The following is a 20,000-nucleotide window of genomic DNA, read 5'->3' on the forward strand; positions in this document are numbered from 1 at the left end:
AGTGTATAATACGATATAACCGTATTCCTCAAACATCAACAAATATTTCGACTCCACACGAAATTAACACCGAACACAAGTCTGGTTCCAAATGAATGGTAGCCATACGCTGGGGTTTTTGTTGTAGTTTTTCCCTGCCTGTTCGTTGATCTTGCTATCATTTCATCAGACAGTACTCGCATTTGTTTTTTGTGTCCAAAGAAAAGCAGCACAACGCATGTGAGTGAATGTGTGTGTGCGTGCGTGCACCTCTGTAGAGTTACTGGCGTTAGAATGAGGGACGGGAACGTTGGCAAAGCAGTCACCACACACATATAAAAAACATACAACACTAACAGATAATTAACAAAATATATCATACAACGCTAGCGGAGAAATGAACTATTATCACCAGAACCGTTGTGTAAATTCTAAGAAGTCCACTTAGAAATAAATGTTTTGGACAGGTCTTTTTGTTGTTGTTTTTTCTTCATGTATCCAGCTTCCAGGTTTGAGGTAAAAAGACTAAAAGCAGTGTGGCTGGTGCTGTGGTGCTGTTTGTTTATTACCCAGTGAGACAGACATGGCAGCACACACACACACACACACACACACACACACACACACACAAGAAATTCTGTGTCTGAGTTACAAACGCGTTAATTTATTCACAGAGCTGTTTTTTCTCGTGTGTTTTTGTTGCTGTTGTTTTGTTTTTTGTTGTTGTTTGTTTTGTTGTTTGCCCCACCACTGTAGGAAGCAGATATTTTCACCTTCTTTTCCTTTTCTTTTCCTTTTGTTCCTGGGGAGGAGGAGGAACTCAATTATTTAAGAGCACAATGTCGCTGTCTGGCGGTCCCCGATCGGAACGATCTGCAGACAACGCAATTCTTCAAAGTGGCCTGCAGGTCAGGAGGACTTCAATGCGTGTCACCAAATCCATTTTAGCAGCAGAATGACCTCCCTTACAGGCTTCTCAGTTAGGTGATGAAGGAGTTACGTGCCTTGCTTTTCAGATCCGCGGACACACATCACCTAAACATTAAAAAAAAGAAAAGAAAGTCCTAATCACAGGGAAAGAGAGGATGCGTTTCTCCATTAGCATCAACCACGTAAAAAAGAAACACGAGAGGTGCAATGAGATGAACGCTGCATTTGGTTGATGAGCTAATTAACATTATACGAGAGAGAAAAAGAAGAGGTGATTGATGGACATCTTATTCAGTGCACCCTACAATCCCCTTCCACTCCACCTCCACCCCGGGGACCTCTGTTTCAGGAGCAGATAGGCTGAAAGTGAAAAGGTCCAAAGCCTCATCTGGCCACAGGCACAGTGAAATCATACCCACAGTGTGGCATGTGATCGGCACAGCAAGGCGGGGCCCAGTCCTCTCCTTCCGCCGTTTGAACCTTCCCCATTCGCGGTCAGGTTCCCGTTCACAACTGGGTGGAGTGAGGAAAGTCGCTGCGTAGTGCCTTACCCTAAGGACACACCACCATACCCCAGTGCCTTACCCTAAGGACACACCACCATGTCCAAGTGCCTTACCCTAAGGACACACCACCATGTCCAAGTGCCTTACCCTAAGGACACACCACCATGTCCAAGTGCCTTACCTCAAGGACACACCACCATGTCCAAGTGCCTTACCCTAAGGACACACCACCATGTCCAAGTGCCTTACAAGGACACACCACCATGTCCAAGTGCCTTCCCTCAACGTCACACCACCATGTCCAAGTGCCTTACCCAAAGGACACACCACCATGTCCAAGTGCCTTACAAGGACACACCACCATGTCCAAGTGCCTTCCCTCAAGGACACACCACCATGTCCAAGTGCCTTCCCTCAAGGACACACCACCATACCCAAGTGCCTTAAAAGGACACACCACCATGTCCAAGTGCCTTACAAGGACACACCACCATGTCCAAGTGCCTTACAAGGACACACCACCATGTCCAAGTGCCTTACAAGGACACACCACCATGTCCAAGTGCCTTACCCTAAGGACACACCACCATGCCAAGTGCCTTCCCTCAAGGACACACCACCATGTCCAAGTGCCTTACCTCAAGGACACACCACCATGCCAAGTGCCTTCCCTCAAGGACACACCACCATGTCCAAGTGCCTTACAAGGACACACCACCATGTCCAAGTGCCTTACAAGGACACACCACCATGTCCAAGTGCCTTACCCTAAGGACACACCACTATACCCAAGTGCCTTACCTCAAGGACACACCACCATGTCCAAGTGCCTTACCTCAAGGACACACCACCATGTCCAAGTGCCTTCCCTCAAGGACACACCACCATGTCCAAGTGCCTTACCCTAAGGACACACCACCATGTCCAAGTGCCTTCCCTCAACGTCACACCACCATGCCAAGTGCCTTACAAGGACACACCACCATGTCCAAGTGCCTTACCTCAAGGACACACCACCATGTCCAAGTGCCTTACCTCAAGGACACACCACCATGTCCAAGTGCCTTACCTCAAGGACACACCACCATGTCCAAGTGTCTTACCCAAAGGACACACCACCATGCCCAAGTGCCTTACCCAAAGGACACACCACCATACCCAAGTGCCTTACCCTAAGGACACACCACCATGTCCAAGTGCCTTACCCTAAGGACACACCACCATGTCCAAGTGCCTTACCCTAAGGACACACCACCATGTCCAAGTGCCTTACCTCAAGGACACACCACCATGTCCAAGTGCCTTACCCTAAGGACACACCACCATGTCCAAGTGCCTTACCCTAAGGACACACCACCATGTCCAAGTGCCTTACCTCAAGGACACACCACCATGTCCAAACCCTCATCGTTGGTGAACACCGGGTTTCTCTGACGCCTGACTTGGGCAAAGCGCCTTTATAATGGATATTCAGAGATATTCATAACTATAGACAGTGAAAGACAGATGCCGATACTGCAAACTAACACTGAGTCTTGACAGCGTCCCGGTTTATTTGTACTAACCAACGCAACAGCTTCAGATTTGCACGTCACAATTGAGCCACTCGCACATATTGTGGAAAGAAACTCTCTCTGTCTCTGCCTGTAGCGAAATCGTAGTTTACCACCCCTGTTTAATTTAACGATACGGAATTTAAAATCAAAGAGATATGAAGAGCAAAAACAGCCAGCAACAGAAAGAGCACTACTGCCGTTCGGCTGGGAGTAAAGGAACGGATCATTCAGATATGGTGGGAAAACCCGTCATTCAGATATGGTGGGGAAACCCTTCATTCAGATATGGTGGGAAAACCCGTCATTCAGATATGGTGGGAAAACCCATCATTCAGATATGGTGGGAAAACCCTTCATTCAGATATGGTGGGAAAACCCTTCATTCAGATATGGTGGGGAAAACCCGTCATTCAGATATGGTGGGGAAAACCCGTCATTCAGATATGGTGGGAAAACCCATCATTCAGATATGGTGGGAAAATCCTTCATTCAGATATGGTGGGGAAAACCCGTCATTCAGATATGGTGGGAAAATCCTTCATTCAGATATGGTGGGGAAAACCCGTCATTCAGATATGGTGGGAAAACCCTTCATTCAGATATGGTGGGGAAAACCCGTCATTCAGATATGGTGGGAAAACCCTTCATTCAGATATGGTGGGGAAAACCCGTCATTCAGATATGGTGGGAAAACCCTTCATTCAGATATGGTGGGAAAACCCTTCATTCAGATATGGTGGGGAAAACCCTTCATTCAGATATGGTGGGAAAACCCTTCATTCAGATATGGTGGGAAAACCCTTCATTCAGATATGGTGGGGAAAACCCGTCATTCAGATATGGTGGGGAAAACCCATCATTCAGATATGGTGGGGGGAAGACGATCTGGTGTTTACCTGCGTCAAACATTGATTGCCCATCATGACATTTACATCTGTTCTCTAACTGTGCTTATCGCACTGGTTGATTTGTGATGATTGTATGAGACTGATCACACGGAGGTCAGAAGAGGCGCTTCAGAGATACTCAAGTCCCTCTGAAAGCGTTTGATATCAACCCTGACTCCTGGGAGGAATCTGCAGTAGACCGTGACAAATGGCGCGCTGCTGTGCACAAAGGCGCCAAGTTGTGCGAGGCCAACAGGACTGCTGCAGCTGTTCAGAAGAGGCAGGCCAGAAAGTCACGGGCAAACAAGATCCCTGACAATGGTATGCCTGTCTTTGTCTGCCCCAACTGTCAGCGAATATTTCGTGCGCAGATTGGACTATTCAGCCATTTGCGCATTCACTGATAGATTCATGAGCATCCTCCCCCCCCCACCCCACCACCACCCTCCCCTCATCCCCCAGCTGGATGACAACGATGGTCATCATCGATCTCGATGGACACACCACCACCATGAGATTGATTAGCATTAACTTTGTATCTATGCATTTTATGTTCCTTGTGTATTTATGATGAATGACTGTGAAAGTATGTAACCATTGCATGGGTATAACTGTGACCATTGCAGGAAAGATCCTTATCAACTTAGTACTTCAGCATGTTATGTCCTTTATGTGTTTACACCGAGTGACTGTGATTTTCGTGTATTGTTTACGTAGCATACACCACACATGGATTTCTCTTATTGAAATAATAAAGTATTCTGTATTCTGTGTGAGTCAGCGAGAACAATTGGGGATGATTGTTCTGCCCGATCTGTATATACTCCATCTTCAATATTCTTTTACCCTTGTTTCTTTATCTGTTATCTGTTTACTTGTTGATATATTTCTTTGTTTATATGTTTATTTGTTAGTGTATTTGTTCTGTTTTATACTTATGCTTTCGATGACATATGTGGCCATGTTGTGTTTCTCCCGCAGCTGTATGTTTTGACCAAAGCGCAGCAAATTCCTAGCAGTCTATCATTTACCAATCAGCAGCCTGTGGCATGTACATATGACATGTAACAGACACAGATTGATGTGAGATCGAAGCCAGTTTCACGGTCAAGGCCTGGCCTCCTGGTCTGGATCCTTTGCTGTACCGTTGGTGCTGAGGAAGGTGGTGCCACACGATGCCAATATAAAGCAACTTCTAGTTTCTGGATTCTGAGTTGAGAAGTCAACAATAAGCGTACAGAAATAAGTAAATAAATAAATAATAATTATAATATAAAAAGGTAGTTGTAGTAGTAGTAGTAGTAGTAGTAATAATAATAATAATAATAGTTTTTTATGTATTTATCTATTATTTATTCACCTTTTCTTTCTTTTCTTTTTTCCTCAACGCCTGACTAAGCGCGTTGGGTTACGCTGCTGGTCAGGCATCTGCTTGGCAGATGTGGTGTAGCGCATATGGATTTGTCCGAACGCAGTGACGCCTCCTTGAGCTACTGAAACTGAAACCGAGTTGAGAATTGTCTTTTATGTGTGTTTGTAAGTATGTCCTGGTTGAGAATTGTCTTTTATGTGTGTTTGTAAGTATGTCCTGGTTGAGAATTGTCTTTTATGTGTAAACGTTTTTATGTATGTCCGAGTTGAGAATTGTCTTGTATGTGTGTTTGTATGTATGTCCTGGTTGAGAATTGTCTTGTATGTGTGTTTGTATGTATGTCCTGGTTGAGAATTGTCTTGTAGGTGTGTTTGTATGTATGTCCTGGTTGAGAATTGTCTTGTAGGTGTGTTTGTATGTATGTCCTGGTTGAGAATTGTCTTGTAGGTGTGTTTGTATGTATGTCCGAGTTGAGAATTGTCTTGTAGGTGTGTTTGTATGTATGTCCGGGTTGAGAATTGTCTTGTAGGTGTGTTTGTATGTATGTCCTGGTTGAGAATTGTCTTGTATGTGTGTTTGTATGTATGTCCGAGTTGAGAATTGTCTTGTAGGTGTGTTTGTATGTATGTCCGGGTTGAGAATTGTCTTGTAGGTGTGTTTGTATGTATGTCCTGGTTGAGAATTGTCTTGTAGGTGTGTTTGTATGTATGTCCGAGTTGAGAATTGTCTTGTAGGTGTGTTTGTATGTATGACAGTCGGTCATGTCTGACTATGACCACCAGAAGAGTAGAGGAGGCATCTGCTATCCTGACAATCTGGGCCAGAATTTGAGTGTCTTGATTACAGTGGTGAGTGTTGCATCCCCCCTCTCTCAGCCAGGAGTGTTTAAGGACAGTCAGCGCTTGGACGGTTCCCAGAGGACAGCTGACCCCTTAGGCTGAAGCACTAAGAGACAGTTCAACCTTGCCACCTCATTTCACAAAAGACTAAGCTGTAAATGACTTCCCATTGCTGTGGAGAAACCACTGATCATACGGCTTTCACTTTGCTGTTGGCCCAGATGTAAGTCTTCTATATGTATTCGGAATCCAGCAACCGACAATCCAATAACCAATTCCAACGATTGAAACTGACACTTCCTTCAAACTCGGATTCGGTTTTTTTCGTTAGTGGGTTGGGACTCCCACGTTCAGCCGAAAACACGAGTGGGCTTTAAAGTGCATGGCCGTTTTTACCCCCGCCATGTAGGCAGTCACATTCCGTTTTCGGGAGTTGCATGTTGGGTATGATCATGTTTTCAAGACCCACCGAAGGCTGACATGGATTGCGGGGTCTTAAACGTGCGTATAGATAGGCAGGTGTGTAAATCAGTCAATGTGCTAATATCTTCACAGTTGGAAAATACAGATTCAATCAGTCATTCCTTCATTCTGCATGCGTATACACTCAAAGGGGGTGCATGCACCAGCAAGTGTGCACATCTGTTGACCTTGGAGATCGGAAAAATCTCCACCCTTTTTCTGCCAGATGCCGTGACCCGGAATTCGAACCCGGGACCTCCAGAATGTATTGCCAAAGTTTCTATCACTCGGCTGTGGCACTCGTCCAAAGTGGAACTGAAAACTGAAGCTGAATCGTGTTGTTACTTTTCCCGCCCTCTTGGAGTCGTCTTGTTTCCGGCCCTGTGTGTCCACTGTTCACCCTCACTGTCTTCATGTTCCCTGTGTCCACTGTTCACCTTCACTGTCTTCATGTTCCCTGTGTGTCCACTGTTCACCTTCACTGTCTTCATGTTCCCTGTGTCCACTGTTCACCCTCACTGTCTTCATGTTCCCTGTGTCCACTGTTCACCTTCACTGTCTTCATGTTCCCTGTGTCCACTGTTCACCTTCACTGTCTTCATGTTCCCTGTGTCCACTGTTCACCCTCACTGTCTTCATGTTCCCTGTGTGTCCACTGTTCACCTTCACTGTCTTCATGTTCCCTGTGTCCACTGTTCACCTTCACTGTCTTCATGTTCCCTGTGTGTCCACTGTTCACCCTCACTGTCTTCATGTTCCCTGTGTGTCCACTGTTCACCCTCACTGTCTTCATGTTCCCTGTGTCCACTGTTCACCCTCACTGTATTCATGTTCCCTGTGTCCACTGTTCACCCTCACTGTATTCATGTTCCCTGTGTCCACTGTTCACCTTCACTGTCTTCATGTTCCCTGTGTGTCCACTGTTCACCTTCACTGTCTTCATGTTCCCTGTGTCCACTGTTCACCTCCACTGTCTTCATGTTCCCTGTGTGTCCACTGTTCACCCTCACTGTCTTCATGTTCCCTGTGTGTCCACTGTTCACCTTCACTGTCTTCATGTTCCCTGTGTGTCCACTGTTCACCTTCACTGTCTTCATGTTCCCTGTGTGTCCACTGTTCACCTTCACTGTCTTCATGTTCCCTGTGTCCACTGTTCACCCTCACTGTCTTCATGTTCCCTGTGTCCACTGTTCACCCTCACTGTATTCATGTTCCCTGTGTCCACTGTTCACCCTCACTGTCTTCATGTTCCCTGTGTCCACTGTTCACCTCCACTGTCTTCATGTTCCCTGTGTCCACTGTTCACCTTCACTGTCTTCATGTTCCCTGTGTGTCCACTGTTCACCTTCACTGTCTTCATGTTCCCTGTGTGTCCACTGTTCACCTTCACTGTCTTCATGTTCCCTGTGTGTCCACTGTTCACCCTCACTGTCTTCATGTTCCCTGTGTGTCCACTGTTCACCCTCACTGTCTTCATGTTCCCTGTGTGTCCACTGTTCACCCTCACTGTCTTCATGTTCCCTGTGTCCACTGTTCACCCTCACTGTCTTCATGTTCCCTGTGTCCACTGTTCACCTTCACTGTCTTCATGTTCCCTGTGTGTCCACTGTTCACCTTCACTGTCTTCATGTTCCCTGTGTGTCCACTGTTCACCCTCACTGTCTTCATGTTCCCTGTGTGTCCACTGTTCACCCTCACTGTCTTCATGTTCCCTGTGTGTCCACTGTTCACCCTCACTGTCTTCATGTTCCCTGTGTGTCCACTGTTCACCCTCACTGTCTTCATGTTCCCTGTGTGTCCACTGTTCACCTTCACTGTCTTCATGTTCCCTGTGTCCACTGTTCACCTTCACTGTCTTCATGTTCCCTGTGTCCACTGTTCACCTTCACTGTCTTCATGTTCCCTGTGTCCACTGTTCACCCTCACTGTCTTCATGTTCCCTGTGTCCACTGTTCACCTTCACTGTCTTCATGTTCCCTGTGTGTCCACTGTTCACCTTCACTGTCTTTATGTTCCCTGTGTCCACTGTTCACCTTCACTGTCTTCATGTTCCCTGTGTCCACTGTTCACCTTCACTGTCTTCATGTTCCCTGTGTGTCCACTGTTCACCCTCACTGTCTTCATGTTCCCTGTGTCCACTGTTCACCTTCACTGTCTTCATGTTCCCTGTGTGTCCACTGTTCACCTTCACTGTCTTCATGTTCCCTGTGTCCACTGTTCACCCTCACTGTCTTCATGTTCCCTGTGTCCACTGTTCACCTTCACTGTCTTCATGTTCCCTGTGTCCACTGTTCACCCTCACTGTCTTCATGTTCCCTGTGTCCACTGTTCACCCTCACTGTCTTCATGTTCCCTGTGTCCACTGTTCACCGTCACTGTCTTCATGTTCCCTGTGTCCACTGTTCACCCTCACTGTCTTCATGTTCCCTGTGTCCACTGTTCACCCTCACTGTCTTCATGTTCCCGGAAGAAATGACGTGTTCGCTCTCTTTCCTCTTTGTCTGGTGTCACTTTCCATCGTCAGTTTGCTGGACTGCTGCTCAGCTTCCATGGTGAGACGGCGTGACTGACGGCCACATCCTTCATTTCTTAGTTTACTTTATATCTGTTTGGGGTATTGTACACGATCTTTTTTTCTTTTCTTTTTTTTTTTATATTATTGCTGTTGGTGGTGCTGGTGGTGCTGCTGTTTACGATACCGTTGCTATGGTTACTGTGGTGGTGGTGGTGGTGGTGGTACTGCTGTTGTTGTTGTTGTTTTTGCTGCTGCTGCTGATGGTGATGCTGTTGTTGTTATTGGTGGTGGTGGTGCTACTGCTGCTGTTGTTGTTATTATTGCTGCTGCTACTGCTACTGCTGCTGTTGTCGCTGTTGTTGTTGTTGTTGATGCTGTCGCTGTTGTTGTCGTCGTCGTCGTCGCTGTTGTTGTTGTTGTTGTTGTTGCTGTTGTTATTGTTGTCGTCATCGCATTCGTTGTTATTGTTGTTGTCGGTGTTGTTGTTCTTGTTGTTGTTGCTGCTGCTTTTGTCGCTGTTGTTGTTGTTAATGCTGTCGCTGTTGTTGTTGTTGTTGTTGTCGTTGCTGTTGTTGTTGTTGTTGTTGTTGTCGGTGTTGTTGCTGCCTGCTTGCTTGTTGCTTTGCTCCATACTGCTGCAGGCAGTTAACAAACAAAAAACCCCGCGTGCCTTCTTCATCAAAGCACGTGCTGAGGGTATCGGTTACACCATTCAGAATAAAGCAATGTGCTTGCCATTGACGTAAATTGTCGAGGAGTCTTTCTAAAGGTCTTCGCGTGTTTTTTGTGGGAGGGGGAGGGGGGGTTGCTGTTTTTTTCTTTCTTTCTTCTTCTTTTTTCTAGGTATTTTTTTTCTTCCTGATATAGATTATGTATAAGATATTTAGTTTAAGAGTGCTTTTCGAATTGATTCTACATGAAGAATCAGCTGCGCTCAGGATAAAAGGTCATTGCAGATAAACAAACACATTAATATATAAACACTTTTTTTTTACACGAGACCAGACGAGGAAAAAAACTTATCAGTGTCTGATGACGCGAGTTATGTGAAAGTGTATGTGTGTGTTTGGGTGAGAAGGAGGGTGCGCGCGTGCGCATTAGTGTGTGTGTGTGTGTGTGTGTGTGTGTGTGTGTGTGTGTGTGTGTGTGTGTGTGTGTGTGTGTGTGTGTGTGTGTGTGCTCGCGCCCTCAGTATGATCATTCCAATCCAAGGAACCGTGTTCACCAGCATGTTTCTCACTCTTACTGTCCATTGTCTGACAGGCTTTCAAGCCGTGTGAACATCTCTCTCTCTCTCTCTCTCTCTCTCTCTCTCTCTCTCACACACACACACACACACACACACACACACACAGCAGGGAACAGAGGGGGTTCTCTCTCTCCCTCCCCTCCGACCCCCCACAGACCCCCCCTCTCTCTCTCTCTCTCTCTCTCTCTCTCTCTGTCTCTCTCACTGCATCTCCCCATCTCCCCATCTCTCTCACACAGGGTCGTGGCGGGGGGTAGTTACTGCTTTGACAAAACATCCCTGCAATACAAGAAGCAAAACAACAAAGACGGCCTCTGACAAAATGTCATGGAAGCGAACATTAAAGACATTACGCTTTAATGGCCCTCTCCCTCTGTGTGTGTGTGTGTGTGGTGTGGTGTGTGTGGTGTTGTGTGTGTGTGGTGTGTGGTGTGTGGTGTGTGTGTGTGTGTGTGTGTGTTGTGTTGTGTTGTGTTGTGTTGTGTTGTGTTGTGTTGTGTTGTGTTGTGTGTGTGTGTGTGTGTGTGTGTGTGTGTGTGTGTGTGTGTGTGTGTACATGTTTGCTTGCATGCATGAGTTACATTAAGACTGTTGCTATGTTTTAGAGAGAGACTGAGAAAGAGAGACAGGGCAGAAGAGAGAAAGAAGGAAAGAGAGAGAGGGGGGTGTGGACGGGGGGAAACGAGACAGTAAAAAGGAAACATGCAGAAAAGGAATCAAAACGACGATAGAAGAGCACGCACACACACACACACACACACACACACACACACACACACACACACACACACACTCACTCACTCACTCACTCACTCACACACACACACACACACACACACACACACACACACACACACAGACACACCCTATCTCACTGCCTTGTTTTCTGAAGAGGGCACATAACCCTATGTCACTGCCTTGTTTTCTGAAGAAGAGGGGTACATAACCCTATCTCACTGCCTTGTTTTCTGAAGAAGAGGGTTATAACCCTATCTCACTGCCTTGACTCTGAAGAGAAGGAGACCCTATCTCCAGGCGAACAAGAGAAGGATGAGGAAGAAGATGACGAAGAGAATAGGACGGGGGGGGGGGGGGAGAAGGACGATTAAAACGTACCAACAACTGCAACATCGAAATCAAACGGAAAAAAAAGACGAGATAAAGAAAAGAAAACAAAAGAGAGATAAGTAAAAGAATGAAAAAGAAAGAAAGAAAAAAGAAAGTAAGAAAGAAAGACACCCGACTGAAAACAGAAACACGATTCCTCAGGTAAGGGAGATGACCAGCATGGATTGACGCCCTCCCCCACACCTACCCCCAAACCCCTACCTTCATCCCACTCCCTTCCTCCATTCTCTCTTCATGGGAAACAACTACTATGGCATGGATGGATGGAAGGCGGGAGTTGAGAGGAGGAAGGAGGAGGAGGAGGGAGGAGGAGGAGAGGGGAGGGAGGAGGAGAGGGAAGGGAGGAGGAGAGGGAGGGGAAGAGGAGAAAGGAGGAGGAGGAGGGAGGGGGAGGAGGAGGAAGGAGGAGGAGGAGAGGGAAGGGAGGAGGAGGAGAGGGAAGGGAGGAGGAGAGGGAGGGGAAGAGGAGAAAGGAGGAGGAGGGAGGGGGAGGAGGAGGAAGGAGGAGGAGGAGAGGGAAGGGAGGAGGAGGAGAGGGAAGGGAAGAGGAGGGAGGAGGAGGAAGGAGGAGGAGGAGAGGGAAGGGAGGAGGAGGAAGGGGGAGAGGGAAGGGAGGAGGAAGAAGGAGGAGAGGGAAGGGAACAGAACGCGAGCAGGTGGAAGGGGTGGGATAGGGAGGGTGTGTGTGGGGGGGGGGGTGCTGTGAGAAAATAGCAGGTCAAGGTGTCTTCGTGGAGTGTTCTGCCAGTGGTAAAGCATCCGCACAAGAAACGAGAGACTCTGAACGCACTGGTTCGAATCCAATCACACAATGGCCAGTATTTTAACCCCCGACCACCAGACCTTTGAGTTGTGGTTTGGACGCAAGTCGTTCGGATGAGACGAATCAACCGAGCTCCCGTATGCAGCACACAATTAGGGCACTGAAAAAGAACCCATGGCAACAACAGGGTTTTCCTGGCAAAATTCTGCAGAAACAAATCCACTTCGATAAGAAAACAAATCAAATTGCAGGAAGAAAAAAGATATATACAAAACATTTTCATCAAAACCATTTCCTGGGGATTTTCTCTGGCCATTGAGAGGGAACGTGAGATGCAGAACGGCCACGCTGTCTCGTAAAGTGGGATCGTGAGAGAGCGTGGGCTGTCAAGGACTGTCCTGCAAAAATGTATGTGTATATATAAAAAGAAGAAAAAGTCCGCCTCGATGGAAAAACAAACCCACTTTAGCAGACAGAAAACAAAATAGTGGAGGGCGATGTGTTTACCAGGTTCTCCCAAGGGAAAGTAAGCACGGATATTTCACACGGAACAAAAAACATATGATATGACGGAAAGTAATGCAATGCAATACAAGGACACACAGCACAACGCAACAACACAACGCAACAACACACAGCACAACGCAACAACACAACGCAACAACACACAGCACAACGCAACAACACAACGCAACAACACACAGCACAACGCAACAACACACAGTGTGCCAACCACCTCAGGCTTGCCATTCCCCCAACGACCTCTCTAATCTCAAGTTCGTCTGATTTTTTTTTTTTTTTTTTTTTTTTTTTAATAATTACTTGTGATTTTTTTTAAAATACAGAACGGATGAAACGATGTCGAATGTCAATCTACGCACTGGGATACAGAGTCAATACTTGGTCAACGTGACTTCTCTCTCTCTCTCTCTCTCTCTCTCTCTCTCTCTCTCTCTCTCTGTGCATATGTGGGTGGGTGGGTGGGTGTGAGTGTGTGACTGTGTTCCCTTCATTATATGTTTATGATGATGATGGGCCGTTGATTAGTATTATAATTATCATTAGTAGTAGTAGTAGTAGTGGTGGTGGTGGTGGTAGTGGTAGTAGTAGTGGTAGTAGTAGTGGTAGTGGTAGTAGTAGCATTTACCATTGTTATTATTGTTGTGTCTTATCATTAATGTTTTTGTTGTCACAAGGACAGATTGGAAGACTACTAGGCAATGCCTAAAATCTTTATCCTTGAGTAATAAAGTTTTTGAATATCTCTCTCTCTCTCTCTCTCTCTCTCTCTCTCTCTCTCTCTCTCTCTAATTCGAGCTGGGCCCAAATCCCATTTGAGTCCGGTTTCTACACACATGTGAGACTGGAGCAGAGAGTATGCAATGTGCTTCGGAAGAATTCGGAAAGATGTTTAGGGTTTTGCAAGCCAGCCCTTCGTTGACTTTGCATTCAACAGGTAGGTTGCACCCTCCCAATGGAGAGAAACACAGAGAGAGAGAGAGAGAGAGAGAGAGAGACACTTTGACACTTTATTGTCATTACCTGCAAGGATCTATTGACAAGGGGGGGACGGGTTATTTTTGTTTAACACAAGAATAGCAGAACACATTCTGCTCGATCCAGTAGTACCTCTCACGTACCCTCTCACATTCTTTTTCAAAGTTCCTCAAATTTAAACAAATGAAATAAACACTTAGAAAAGAAAAAGAAAAAAAGAATAATATAACCAAACTCAGCCACCTATTCTGTTGTTTTGTTATGTAATTTATCGATATTTACTTATCATCAGAACACACACAAAACTAGATACTACACATGATTATTTTCCTCGTTATTACCGTTATTGTTATCGTTAATAAGGTTATGTCTTAATGTGTATGCTTCTGCAATAAATTTCGCTATCGACTGTAATATAACTTCATCATCAGACGATAAAGCAGCAACGAGATCATGTCTTTTAGCAATATCTAACTCAAAGAATGCACATTTTTTTCTCAGTTCATCATATGACTTACACTGAAACAGGAAATGTATTTCATCATCAACTGTGAATGCACACAAAGGGCATGGCGATTCTGTGGATGTGTCTGCTTGAAACCATCTTTTGTTTGCTTTAAAACCACATGTTCTCAGGCGAAATTTTGCCAAATTTAGTCTGTGCTATTTATTTGTTATAACTGTGAGATATTTTTCCATCTGAAATATGCTTTTAAATGTGAAAAACCAAGAGAGAGAGAGAGAGAGGGACGGAGACGAACGAACGGACGGACGGCCATTGTTTCATTGCCATAGACACCACTATACCTTTGGAAAGGGGGACAATGTATGAAAACATGGATTGCGTCGGTATACAAAGATTAGTAGTTAAGAGTAAAGATAACAACATAACACTGAATTATGAATGTCGACACCGACAATCGCATTAGAGAGAGAGAGAGAGAGAGAGAGAGAGAGAGAGAACGCAAGCGTGGCACCTTGACAACTGGTGAAGCAACGAATGTGTGTACTGGTGCAGGGATCATGCGCGTTCTGACACACACGCACCTACGTATGAATGCCCCCCCCCCCCCCCCCCCCCCCCCCCCCCACACACACACAAGACAACACACACACACACACACACACCACTCCCCCAGAGATAGAGACAGAGATACAGACAAAGACAGAGATGGAGACAAAGACGGAGACAGAGACAACGACAGAGACAGAGACAGAAAGGTCAAGCAACAGCAAACTTCAAAAGACAAGGAAAACTAACCCCTATCCACTTCAGCTCAGATGAATCAAGGAAACCTACAGACCCTTAACCAATGAAGAGGAAGCAGAGGCCCACCTCGTGGAGGAGGAGCTTTTAGAAAGAGAAAGAGGGTGACCTTCTTCTTCTTCTTCTTCTTCTTCTTCTTCTTCTCCGCTCATTAGCTGCAACTCCCACGTCAACTCGTGTGTGTACGCGTGGGTTTTTACGTGTGTGGACGTTTTTACCACAACCATGTAGGCATACGTCTGGAGACGTTTTCCCTTGCAACACCCGTGGGAAGTGCTGTGCATCCAGAATCGGCCTCCTCTCCCATATGAGGACACACACTTACAGATAAGCCTGCCTGCCTGCTCATCCGTCGGTCCGGCGGGAGACTCCATCATCATCGTCGTAGGCAGACGTACTCCGTTTTCGGGGGTGTGGGTGCTGAGTGTGTTCTTGTTTCCATAACCCACCGAACGCTGACATGGGTTACAGAATCTTATTTGATCCCATGTGTGTGTGTTAAACGCATGAAAGGGGTTCAGGCAGTAGCAGGTCTTGAACAAAATCATTGGTGACGCTGGAGATGTGAAAAATCTCCACTCTTATCGCACCAACACCCCGACCGAGGTTTGATTCGCTTTAACCACACGGATATCGCGCCCGTTGATGACGATGATGAAATCAACAGATACATAGATAGATAGATAGATAGATAGACCGGTAATAGGTAGATAGGTAGACAGACAAATAAATAAGTAAATCAATGAATCAATCAGTCAATAGATAAATAAATGAACGAACATAACGTAACTGCAAAACGAGACTTAAGGCAAACAGAGATGGCTAGCAAAAACTGACGTCTTCTGCGGCCATCCGTCACGTCCCCCCCCTCCACCCCCCTCCACCCACCCCCTTCTCCACAAAACGTACACAGTGCTATGGTGTGGTGAACTGGGTGGTAAGGGATGGTACACAGTGCTATGGTGTGGTGAACTGGGTGGTAAGGGATGGTACACAGTGCTATGGTGTGGTGAACTGGGTGGTAAGGGATGGTACACAGTGCTATGGTGTGGTGAACTGGGTGGTAAGGGATGGTACACAGTGCTATGGTGTGGTGAACTGGGTGGTAAGGGATGGTACACGGTGCTATGGAGTGGTGAAGGGGGTGGTAAGGGATGGTACACAGTGCTATGGTGTGGTGAACTGGGTGGTAAGGGATGGTACACGGTGCTATGGTGTGGTGAAGGGGGTGGTAAGGGATGGTACACAGTGCTATGGTGTGGTGAACTGGGTGGTAAGGGATGGTACACAGTGCTATGGTGTGGTGAACTGGGTGGTAAGGGATGGTACACAGTGCTATGGTGTGGTGAAGGGGGTGGTAAGGGATGGTACACAGTGCTATGGTGTGGTGAAGGGGGTGGTAAGGGATGGTACACAGTGCTATGGTGTGGTGAACTGGGTGGTAAGGGATGGTACACAGTGCTATGGTGTGGTGAAGGGGGTGGTAAGGGATGGTACACAGTGCTATGGTGTGGTGAACTGGGTGGTAAGGGATGGTACACAGTGCTATGGTGTGGTGAACTGGGTGGTAAGGGATGGTACACAGTGCTATGGTGTGGTGAACTGGGTGGTAAGTGATGGTACACAGTGTTATGGTGTGGTGAACTGGGTGGTAAGGGATGGTACAGGGTGCTATGGTGTGGTGAACTGGGTGGTAAGGGAGGGTACACAGTGCTATGGTGTGGTGAACTGGGTGGTAAGGGATGGTACACAGTGCTATGGTGTGGTGAACTGGGTGGTAAGGGATGGTACTGCTATGGTGTGGTGAACTGGGTGGTAAGGGATGGTACTACTATGGTGTGGTGAACTGGGTGGTAAGGGATGGTACTGCTATGGTGTGGTGAACTGGGTGGTAAGGGATGGTACTGCTATGGTGTGGTGAACTGGGTGGTAAGGGATGGTACACAGTGCTATGGTGTGGTGAACTGGGTGGTAAGTGATGGTACACAGTGCTATGGTGTGGTGAACTGGATGGTAAGGGATGGTACACAGTGCTATGGTGTGGTGAACTGGGTGGTAAGGGATGGTACACAGTGCTATGGTGTGGTGAACTGGGTGGTAAGGGATGGTACAGAGTGCTATGGTGTGGTGAACTAGGTGGTAAGGGATGGTACACAGTACTATGGTGTGGTGAACTGGGTGGTAAGGGATGGTACACAGTGCTATGGTGTGGTGAACTGGGTGGTAAGGGATGGTACACAGTGCTATGGTGTGGTGAACTGGGTGGTAAGGGATGGTACACAGTGCTATGGTGTGGTGAACTGGGTGGTAAGGGATGGTACTGCTATGGTGTGGTGAACTGGGTGGTAAGGGATGGTACTGCTATGGTGTGGTGAACTGGGTGGTAAGTGATGGTACACAGTGCTATGGTGTGGTGAACTGGGTGGAAAGGGATGGTACACAGTGCTATGGAGTGGTGAACTGGGTGGTAAGGGATGGTACACAGTGCTATGGTGTGGTGAACTGGGTGGTAAGGGATGGTACACAGTGCTATGGTGTGGTGAACTGGGTGGTAAGTGATGGTACACAGTGCTATGGTGTGGTGAACTGGGTGGTAAGGGATGGTACACAGTGCTATGGTGTGGTGAACTGGGTGGTGAGGGATGGTACACAGTGCTATGGTGTGGTGAACTGGGTGGTAAGGGATGGTACACAGTGCTATGGTGTGGTGAACTGGGTGGTAAGGGATGGTACACAGTGCTATGGTGTGGTGAACTGGGTGGTAAGGGATGGTACACAGTGCTATGGTGTGGTGAACTGGGTGGTAAGGGATGGTACTGCTATGGTGTGGTGAACTGGGTGGTAAGGGATGGTACTGCTATGGTGTGGTGAACTTTGTGGTAAGGGATGGTACTGCTATGGTGTGGTGAACTGGGTGGTAAGGGATGGTACTGCTATGGTGTGGTGAACTGGGTGGTAAGGGATGGTACACAGTGCTATGGTGTGGTGAACTGGGTGGTAAGTGATGGTACACAGTGCTATGGTGTGGTGAACTGGGTGGTAAGGGATGGTACACAGAGCTATGGTGTGGTGAACTGGGTGGTAAGGGATGGTACACAGTGCTATGGTGTGGTGAACTGGGTGGTAAGGAATGGTACAGGGTGCTATGGAGTGGTGAACTGGGTGGTAAGGGATGGTACAGGGTGCTATGGTGTGGTGAACTGGGAGGTAAGGGATGGTACACAGTGCTATGGTGTGGTGAACTGGGTGGTAAGGGATGGTACACAGTGCTATGGTGTGGTGAACTGGTTGGTAAGGGATGGTACACAGTGCTATGGTGTGGTGAACTGGGTGGTAAGGGATGGTACACAGTGCTATGGTGTGGTGAACTGGGTGGTAAGTGATGGTACACAGTGCTATGGAGTGGTGAACTGGGTGGTAAGTGATGGTACACAGTGCTATGGTGTGGTGAACTGGGTGGTAAGTGATGGTACACAGTGCTATGGTGTGGTGAACTGGGTGGTAAGGGATGGTACACAGTGCTATGGTGTGGTGAACTGGGTGGTAAGGGATGGTACTACTATGGTGTGGTGAACTGGGTGGTAAGTGATGGTACACAGTGCTATGGTGTGGTGAACTGGGTGGTAAGGGATGGTACACAGTGCTATGGTGTGGTGAACTGGGTGGTGAGGGATGGTACACAGTGCTATGGTGTGGTGAACTGGGTGGTAAGGGATGGTACACAGTGCTATGGTGTGGTGAACTGGGTGGTAAGGGATGGTACACAGTGCTATGGTGTGGTGAACTGGGTGGTAAGTGATGGTACACAGTGCTATGGTGTGGTGAACTGGGTGGTAAGGGATGGTACTGCTATGGTGTGGTGAACTGGGTGGTAAGGGATGGTACACAGTGCTATGGTGTGGTGAACTGGGTGGTAAGTGATGGTACACAGTGCTATGGTGTGGTGAAGGGGGTGGTAAGTGATGGTACACAGTGCTATGGTGTGGTGAACTGGGTGGTAAGGGATGGTACTGCTATGGTGTGGTGAACTGGGTGGTAAGGGATGGTACACAGTGCTATGGTGTGGTGAACTGGGTGGTAAGGGATGGTACACAGTGCTATGGTGTGGTGAACTGGGTGGTAAGTGATGGTACACAGTGCTATGGTGTGGTGAACTGGGTGGTAGGGGGGGCGGGGGTGGGAGGTGGCTAGGGGGAAGGAAGGTATGTTAAACGGCCAAGCTGTTGTAAATAATACACGACGAGCATAGTGATTTTCTTCCCATTGTGAGAGTTGGAAAGATCTGTGACCGACCAACCGAACGAACACATGAATAAATGAAGGGCAGAAGAAAGTTGTTTTGCTTGTCAGTTTAACGACTTCTCTTTTATGAAGTCCTTTACAAAACTGTAACTGTACTTTGATTTTTTATTGAAATTCCACCCTCATTTCACCCTCATTTGCCCAGCTTCCCCCAACCCTCCATTCATTCACATCTCCCACCCCTTCCAACCAATAATACTCAAATGTATTCATAAATACTTTTAAAAAATGTCTTCAATCACCGATATATGTGACGGGACATTAAACAAAATTCTTTCATAAAAAGGAAGGAAGGAATTAAACGACGATGTATCACACAACGAATGAACGAATAAACCAAAATGAAAGAAGTTCAAACTGCTCACCAGAATGTGGAATCATCACTTGAATAACTGATTATCCTAAACAATAAACCCGGATGAGATAGAATAGAGCCAGTTCTTTCAGGAGGCCTGTTCTTACTGACACAAGAGGGATCAGGTGTCAAGCAGGTGTGTGTCCTGTGCTTTGGAAAGTCGTTATTATTTTTTCTCGTTTCAGGAGTGTCACCTGCTGAAATTGCACTCGTTAAACGCACCTGTTCGGTTGAAAAACACGCATGCGGTATGCTGAAAACTCGTCACGCAGCGAACACACGAACATGTATTTTGAAATAGCGTGCTCGGAGAGACCCACACACTCAACACGCATACTCACTCACGCACGCACGCAAGCAGGCAGGCCAAGCAGGCAAGCACACACACACGCG

At 46.9% G+C, this 20,000-nt stretch overlaps 1 protein-coding gene across 3 annotated transcripts in view; it reads right to left on the reverse strand.

Annotated features, from left to right (window-relative positions):
• The window catches only part of LOC143297183 (zwei Ig domain protein zig-8-like), a 638,521-nt gene that overhangs the window by 529,566 nt on the left and 88,955 nt on the right, over positions 1-20,000 (reverse strand). The window lies entirely within an intron of this gene.

This window comes from Babylonia areolata, chromosome 22 (genome assembly GCF_041734735.1).
Source record: "Babylonia areolata isolate BAREFJ2019XMU chromosome 22, ASM4173473v1, whole genome shotgun sequence".
NCBI classification, from domain to species: domain Eukaryota; kingdom Metazoa; phylum Mollusca; class Gastropoda; order Neogastropoda; family Buccinidae; genus Babylonia; species Babylonia areolata.